Here is a 10,165-nt window from a genome sequence, read left to right on the forward strand (position 1 = left end):
TATAATTTAAACATTTGAAGCATTGTTTGAATTTGAAAAATTTTGATTTGTTTCTGTTTCTGCTATTTGACAACAGATGGTATTTAAAATAAAAGGAAAATAATAAAAGATTTAAACGTGGTCCTCGGACAGAATAATCATTGTAATTTACGATTAAAGAAAAAAGAAATACAGATTTATTAGCTTCTTGTAATAAATATTAAATTATTTTTTTTGTTGGTAACTACAGCCACTCAATACATCTTTTACACGTGTAGCCATAGTGAAAAAAACATTAAAATCGGTCCAGTAGGTACTTCTGGAGCCTGACCTTAGAGTATGTATTAGCTAGCTCGCTAATACATACTCTAAAGTTCATCATATAACGGCTTAAGTAAGTAGGCATCCTTAAATAATTATGTAAGTCTTCCTACTCTTCACGTAACTCCCTCACCAAAACGTGGGGTAACCGCTCTCCTTTTGTATGCCAGTTTTTCACCCTCTTTTGCCGATTTCGTCTTCTTTTAGTTTTATGAAAATAATGTAATATAATGTATATGAATGAATATAATATAATTGAATATTGGCGAAGGTATCTTTGAATCACGCCAAGGAAGTTTCACTCCTGACGCGTGCTATCGGCGCTCACGCTCTTTTTTGTAAAGTACCCTCAAATAATAGTAAAAACGAAAATGTCCTTCAATTTTTGAGCATTTATATTGTTAGAATTCTATTTATTTAAAAATATGTGCTGGTTATTTGGTATTTAATTTCTGAATAACACAAAATTTCCTCCGTTGATGACATAGAGATATTCGATATCGGTGACACGTGTGGTGACACACGAGAAGCACAGCTACTGACCTGTGACCATTCAAGCTCTACGTGTGTCACCGACGTCGAGACGTCTATCACCTGCTGACAAACAAAAAAAGTATCTCCTGTCGTACCTACCTACCTGTATTTAAAACTAGCTTTCCACCCGCAGCTTCGCCCGCGCAGTAAAGAAAAACCCGCATAGTTCCCGTTCCCGTGGGATGTTCCGGGATTAATCTATCCTATTTCCCGGGGTAAAAAGTAGCCTATGTCCTTTCTCAGGTATCAAAATATCTCTATACCAAATTTCATGCAAATTGGTTCAGTAGTTAAGGCGTGATTGAGTAACAGACAGACAGACAGACAGAGTTACTTTCGCATTCATAATATTAGTATGGATTTTACTAACTAGTTACCCAACTATAAAAATTACTTTGAAAAAATGAATTTTAGATACTTATTATCATAGTCCTAGCAAGTACTTCAAAATATTATATAGTGATGAATCTATCGTTGAGTGGAATTAGGAATAACGACGGTTCATCTTACCATCAGAATTCAGATAAGATAATTACCTATTTGTTGCTAGCCGCTAGACGGCTAGCGGCTTCTTGGAAGATAACGTTCTAAAAATGTATTAGATTGATGCCTCGGTAGGTATACATACATATATATATATATATATAGGTACCTACTATACTTATAGTTAATAGTGTAAGGTTTTCTAAAAAAAATCCTAAGCATTTTTCTGAATAGCTTTTAATTTTTATTTATTTAATTACATAGCTACATAATTATATAACATAATACATAATTTGCATCCTGTTTGCAGACAAACGAAGGTCAACCTTATTTAGGATCCTTTTCAGCTGAAATATGCCTACTTACATATTTTTATGCATACAGAATCATGTAAACATGATAGATCAATGAATGAATTTATATTAAGGCTATAATTACGTATAATATAATTAATTATACAATACGTCATGTATATAATATATTACGAGAAAAAAAAATAAAAAAATAGATAACATAGGTATTTTATGTGTTTTCTTTTTTACATAGCTACAATCACAGAACAGTAAGAACATAATAGAAGTGCGATGTGGGCGTGGCCCACGTGTCACTAGTAAGGTAAGATCACCTAACTCGCTCTCAGTTGTGCGCAGAAAAATATTCGAGTCGGTTGTCAACTGTCAAACCTTATTTCCATATTTATTCATTATTTAGAGCGTGTTGTTCGGTATTAGAGTGGAAAAATGATAGCAGACGAAATAATATCAGCAATCGAGGCATTTCATACCATCGGTAAGTCTTATTTTAATTTATTTTAAATATATTTTATGTTACAACTTCGCTTGTCGTAATTTGTCAAACATTTATAAAAATATTAAGTCAAAATGAACCTTAATCCATAAGAAATAAGTACTAATATAGATTGAACAGCAAACAAGACTTTCTGGAATATTATTGCAATAAACAAACGAATGTCGGTTTAGTGATGGTTGTAGCGCATATCGACAGTATCGATACTTTAGAAAAGACAAACATTATAAATATTAAATTTTATTCTATTTTTCCTTAGCTTTCATTTGTTCTATTTATTTATAGATTTTCGAAAGAGCCTAATTTAAAAGAGAAATGGATAACTGGATGCCGAACAGCAATAAGCAGTCTAACAAAGGCCACCGATACATCAAACCTACGGCAGTTCCAAGATTTAAAATAATGCATATTTTCTGTTTGTTTTGTAAATATAGATTTATACTATTCTATTCCGTTTTTTATTTAAATATAATAATATGAAAAGACGTACTTAGTAGTAATAAACATACTCCAAAATGTGACACCTATACTCCTGTACTCATATAATAGAAAGAAAAAAAATGCACAAAAATATATTTATTTGTGAATTATCGATAACAAGGCTGACATCCCTTAGAGCATAGCATCAGGTTAATGTCAAGTTAATGTCATTAATTTAGAGTGACACAAATTTCAACCTTATCTTTATGTGTTGAGGTTCAAAGTTATATGTATTGAAAACCAACGCCCTCTGTTGTGGAATAGCTGAATGTTTTCGAATTTGGAATTTCTGAGCAAAGAGAAACAAAACAGCTAATATACCTAGGGATGTTATACTAAAATAAACCGTAACTTGGTTCGTTAGGGTACATATTGAAATGCTGAATTTATAACCTAAGTCAGTTTTTACTCAAATTAAGCTGTCCAATCAAAGGCATAGTTTACTTGTAGTGTACTGTATAACTATCGGTTTAAATGTGTGGGTTTGGCGACACTGGTTTTCATACTAATTATGACATTATAGCACTTCTATTATGTTCTTACTGTTCTGTGGCTACAATGTTGCAATGAGTTCGGATTTTCCAATTACTAAGTTCCATATTAAAATAGGCACATGCAAGATTAACTTATATACGTGTATTATTCTGCTGTAGATAATGTTATCGTAATGATTTATTATAATAATCTTGCAGAAAGCCTTTAACGAAATATGCAAAATACTTTTTCAAAGGAAACTAAAATAACGACGTTACGTGTTGATAAGAGCCGGAGTCGTTGATCGTTATTCTGTGTTCAAGGCTCATTTATTTAATACCTATTATTTTTCGGATTAAATAATCATATTTATATAATATTATTTTGTAGATTAAATAAAAATTCCTAAACAACGAAATCGTTATTTAGAATTTTTTATTGCATACATAGAAACTATAAATATAAAATATTACATACCTACATAGTATAATAAAATAACGGTTACTAGCGCTTGAACATTTGGTTCGTACTTATAAAACACTAGCTTTCCGCCTGCGGCTTCGCCCGCGTTTTCAAAGAAAAACCCGCATAGTTCCCGTTCGTGTGGGATTTCCTGGATAAAACCTAGCCTAGGTTGCTCAATGAAGATGTAGCTTTCTAATGGTGAAAGAATTTTTGAAATCGGTTCAGTTTATGCGTGAAAACCATACATACATACATACACAATTACAAACCTTTCCTCTTTATAATAATATTATTTATAAAACATAATACTTTTCAATCCTTGTGTAGAAAGTACATATTTTAGTATAAAATACGAATAAAATAAGTTGTAAATTGTTCATAATTTATGTCCTTAATGTTGTATTCATTAAATAAGATTTAATAGCAATTGTTGTAAGCTTTACAATGCCCGATCATTTTTTTATTTCTATGAGTAGTTACATAATACCCTTCAAATTGTATTACACAATTACACATGTAATGATGATGTGAAACAATTCTCCTATGTCGTTAGTTATAGAAATACTAGACTCCGCACACGACTTTGTACGTGCATCCCCGTTTTTCCCCGTTCCCGCAAGAATTTCGGGAAATCTTTTCTTAGCGGATGCCTACGTCCTAACATCTACCTGCATGCCAAATTTCAGCCCGATACGTCCAGTGGTTTGGGCTGTGCGTTGATAGATCACTATATCAGTCACCTTTGAGTTTAATATATTATATGTACATATTATATAGATTTACTAGTAAAAAAAATCTTATTATCAAATTTAAGATATTGGAATGATTTATAGCTACCAGGTAACTAGTCGCTTTGTACATAAAACTATAAGTATATTACAAATTACATCTTATATATAAAAATGAATCGCAAAATTTGTTGGTAAGCGCATAACTCGAGAACGGCTGAACCGATTTCGATAATTCTTTTTTTATTATATTCCTTGAAGTACGAGAATGGATCTTATGTAGAGAAAACGTAAACATGTACCACGGGCGAAGCCGGGGCGGACCGCTAGTTTGAAATAAAAATATTTTCATTATTATTTAGTTGATTGTAACTAAGTAAGTATTTTAGATGTCCGATTTATCAGACCAAGATTTTTCTTATTTGATCTTCCATTTACATAGAAGATCAATCCACATTCAGATTGTGTATTTGAAAACATCACAAGTAATTAGTAGGTAACGTACCTACATGATAAGGAGTAAAGACATAGGTTGTTACTATATTAAATTGTAGCCTTTTTATTATGTAAAGTTAAATATACCTAAAACATGGAACATAAGGATAAAAAAAGATATTTAAAATTTATTTTTAATGTTGTATCATTTCAAACTAATTATAGTAATTATGATAACGACAATTAAGATTGAAAAGTTTATTATCACGAGAGATTATTTTTTTGTATCATCTCGGGTATAAAATAAATGTTCATTAAATTTAAATTACGATCGAGTTGTGCGATTTTCTGCTGATTTATGACGATTTTATTGGTTTATTATCAATTTAAAATGTATGAGCAAGTATTTTATTGGTTCATATTTAAGAATAAAGATAAATACGTCTAGGCCCAAAAAAAATCTTTATAATTTCAAATGTAAACCTTTGAATAAAACCACTGTAAGTACCGTTAATAGTTTAAATTAACTACAAAAACCATTCGGCGGATCCAAAAATAAGAAAAATATATTACGTTGAATGCTTCGCGAGGCTGCTCGCTTTATGTGGACCTGCCTACTAAAATTAGTAATCATCTAAATAATACAACTACTTACATAATACATATTTTAATAAAAATATTATAAACAAAAGAAAAACGCAAATAAATGTTAAACATTTAATACAATCAATTGGAAACAAGAGCCGTACAAAATCGATCGAGTGCTGATATCGTTATCTCGTTATATAAGCGGTGTGCGTAACGGCCGCTATCCGACACGTCGTTAAACGTCGTTGTCCGTTAATAACAAAGATATTTTGCGTGATACGGACTTTACCATATCGCAGATAGCGGTGACGTTATCGCATTAAAGAAACAATAAATCTTTATTTATTATGAATTGAATACATATCTATTGTACTAAAGTATTAAATGTTTGCACTTTTACTCTCTTACACGTGTATTTTTCGTGTACCTTTATTCCTGTGTTTTATCTTTTTAAGTGGATATTGTAAAACTTGTACACCCTTAAATGATCACGCTTTTATGATACGAAGAAAATGTCAAATGAAAAACTTAGAATATTTTTTACAACCTTCGATTTTTTTTTTCTTAGAATTTTTAATAGAAGATAAAAATTAAGTATCTAAGCCGAGGATTGCTGATTATCTATATGGAAACTTGACTATTTTAAGTACCTAGGTACTGAAAATAGACTTCCATAACACACTCGAAACGAAATAATAAAAGTTTTTGTAAAAAAGAGAGTAGACCGTTAGGAAATTAGGGATAACAAAGTCAATATTTTCACAATATGGAATTATTAATAAAGTATTTAAGTATGTATTACTTTATCATTTTGCATGATTATACTATACAGAGTGTCCCGCTATTGGTATACTAAGCGCGAAGAGACTTGTAGTATTGCATACACTAATCACGTAAATTTCGTCAAAAATTTTTTGCTTAGTTAATTTTTCCTAAAAATCCATGTTTTCTTCTCTAGCTTTGCGCAGCCGCCCGCTTCTCTAATGTGAGCATTTTGTCTATGAAACATAATATTAAACGATAGCTCACGTGCTGGTGGCAAAGTTGGGCGGGTTGCTTGTTATGGGTGTACACTGTACACATAGAGTTTTAAGAATTCATCTATTTGGTTAAAAAAATGCGTCTGGATTTTTTCTTAATTATTTTTTACGTACTCAGCGTAGGTGTGCTAAACTATAACCTCCAATGAGCTTAGTATACCAACAAGTCAACAGACAACAGTGGTGGTACACCCTGTATAGGTAAATATTATTTTCTCCATGTACCTAAGTATCTTCATTACAGATAATAAAATATATTATGTAGATACATAAGTGTCGTCATTGTATTGCATAAAGAGAATGTATGTAGGTACTATACAAAAGTCAATGTTATCGCTTCGTGATTCATTTCTACCTGTAGCATGAATGACCTTACTATTGGAAAGGCTGGTAACGTGGCTTCACTCGTTTTTGAACGAATAAAAAATACTTGTGTGAAAAATTGTATACAGTCCGGTTCCTACTACGCCGCGGCCGGACCGGCAGATCTGCCGCGCCGGTAAATCTGCCGGAAGGGCTAGTGGCTGTACAATTTATATGAAGCTATTCACATTATCCCGGGTCTATTATTATTTATATGTATAAATAGGTATTTAAATTCTTCTAAACGATAAACTTTTATAACTCATAAACAACAAATGTACCTATTTCTAGATTAATTCATCTGGATTTACCTGTGGGGATGCACCTTACACAGGTTTGCTCATCTAATCCATTGAATAAACGTGACTAATTTTAAGATTACGGTGTGGACGATACTTATTGAAAATTCTTATAGAACATACAAATAAAAGAAATACACAATAAAAATAGTACTAAATAGTATTTGGGAATAAATTGTTATTAATTATTTTTTTTTTATGCATGAATTGATTTTCATGTTTCTTTCACATAAAGGTATGTACATTGTGTACATGGTTGCTCTATGATAGAGCGTTTGCTCTTTCTCCTGTTCTTCTACTTACTTAGTATTCTTTTTATAAGGTTCCTTAGACCTGCCAAATGCGGGACAAAGTAAGATAATGTCCTGATTATAGTAATTATTATTATTTTAAACAGGTTATTTCTCCTTTTCACAGTAGTTCATCCCGTCTTTGTTGTCTGATTTTGCTTATTGGAGTTGCCTTGTAAAATGCAATTTATATGAATCTTATAAGGGCGGGTACAGGTATTTCCTATCCACCTAGTTCAGCTTGAGAAAGCGGGTAAATATAATTTAACTATTTAGTAATTCTGATGCACTGCAATCAAGAATTAAAGTACCTACCTATTTTTTAAAATAAACAGTTTAATGTGAAAAAATCTCAAACGTGTTAAAATTTAACACCAATAAATAAAGTAAAAAAAAATGTGTGCGTGTACTAGTGTATACACGTAAGAAGTGAAACTTCTTTATGACCTTATTTTTCAAAAAAATAATTTACTATATGCAACTTTACAGAAATACGTCGAATCACGCGTGGTAGGGATAAGAAAAAGATGGCGTGTAACGAAAAAATGTCACGCGTAACGAAAAAATGTTACACTAAATTTTTTTCCAACCCCGATAAAGAAGTTTCACTTCAACAATTCACGTAAATAAATCAGTCAATTAATGATGATATTATTTCTCATCACGAAGTAGCGATAAAAAGTACTCAAATAAGTAATATTTTTTATGGGCAAGGAGACGCAATAAAGTTAAGAAAATAACTACTTTCTATAAGTAACATGATTTGTATTATATCGAGTAGTTATTCTCAAGGTAAGCTTCATAAACCGGTTCCGTTTGGTCTCCTACATTTTGTTTGATCCACCATTACGGATATTTAGAGCGCAGGCGCGTGGCAGGATGTAATTTTCGGAAACAAGGACACAATCTCGCAAAATATATTTTAGGACACCTTTCATCAGATTTTTATCGAAATAATGCTAATAAATACCAAAGCTTGGTTTAAACAAGCCAATTCGATCAATTTTCGATCTCAGCTTTGACTGAACGTGGACTGAACTGCCTATTCCTGCGCCAAATGACAGCAGCAAAAGCACCATGTTATATTAAATGATTACAGTTTCAAATAAACAAATAGTTCGATAAAGCTAACATAATATAATATAATACCAGAACACGTCCTAACTGGTTGATGTCTCACGTTTATCCTCATGTCTACAGGGAAACCCAAATGCGATGTGAAACGAGATAGCAGTAATCGCCGCAAAACCTGTAGGCTGTGCCTATAGGAATAAATATTTACGCTCGAAAATAATAACTAAATTAATTGTATTCGTGAATATTGCAAAATTAATACATCAATAAAAGTACATACTATGTACAATCTACAAGTTTACATTATAATCTAATATCATAGCTATGAATTAGAAATGTGAAATTCAGAGAATATTAGATAGAATTGAGATATTCTAGAGTCGATTTGTACATTACGAATAATACCTACATAATATATACGTTATAAATTATAATCTAAGCATATAATAATTGTGTATTGAACTTATATTGTACTTATTATAATAATTAAGCAATGATTATTTTGCAAAAAAATAATAATCATGCATTTAATTTTCTTAAAAATATATGTTTAAAAATGCAAATATTACTGATATTATATAAAGGTCTCACTCATTGTGAAAAATAAGGTGTCATTATTCGTATAGTACCAGTTACGAAATAAATAATAATCTGATCAGTTCAGATGCATAAGTTATCAGAAAAAAATAGGTGCGTACGCAATATAATTTAGGGAGGAGCTTAAATGATAAATTAAGTAATTAAGTTAAGAGAAATCTAACAATATTATCATAAATTATTATTATCAGGCTTACAAAATATATATTAATTAAGGTTGTACTTTAGGCCGATTTGAAGGACAAAAGTTTGATAAGATCTAGGTACTGGCTACCTATTCACGAATCACGATCTTTCAATCGTTGCATATTTGATATTGATTATGCAATAGGAAAAGCGGGCATTGTTAATTTAAAGATGCAGGAATCCAGGACATAATTAATTTACAATCCTAATAGCAAAATAATTTAAAACTGTTAACACAAGAATTTTATAGCTTTATCGTAGCAGGTTAGCCTTTATAGTAATTATTTGTTTTTTAAAGATCGACAATTAAATTACATGTATAGATATTTATCTATTTAGATAAAAAGATAATGTATATATTTATAAACTGACAATTTACAACAATCTATTAATATCTTATATCACGTGTATAAACGACAAAAATACACATTACGGTGTTTGTTCTGTTTATTTCAACATATCCAAGTACATGCGAGGTATTTCTTGTGCAAGATCAATACGGCTCTGGTTATTCAAGATTGAGTCATGTTTCTTAATGTAAGACCCGAAGAAATATAATCTGTCTGCTTAAGAAAATCGTGAAGATATCAGTAGTGATGGGTTAATTTCAAACATCGACTTAAATTATGTTAATGTAAAATATTGATTATGATAAAGATATTTCTGCGTAGCAAGGCTACGTATGCCTTATGCAGCGTAGTAGCGCTCGGGAATATAAGAAAGAAAATATACTGATGTAAAAATATCCATAAACTGTACTCAAATTTGTAGAGGCATTGTAGCTACATATTTAGAAAACTGTTGTACATATATTTGTATTTGAAAAAACAACAGTTAGCACACGCATAATATCTTTATATAATTGATAGCATAAATGATAATTTGGGACATTAAAACCAATGAATTTCCTGAAACATCGGAGAAAATTTCTTGATCCTTTAAAAATTCAAAGGAAAAATTCGTCTGATTGATACTGTAAACAGATAACATCAAGCATATTTAATATACCTTCGTAGGTACAT

The sequence above is a fragment of the Colias croceus genome, chromosome 18 (assembly GCF_905220415.1).
Source record: "Colias croceus chromosome 18, ilColCroc2.1".
In the NCBI taxonomy this organism is placed as follows: domain Eukaryota; kingdom Metazoa; phylum Arthropoda; class Insecta; order Lepidoptera; family Pieridae; genus Colias; species Colias croceus.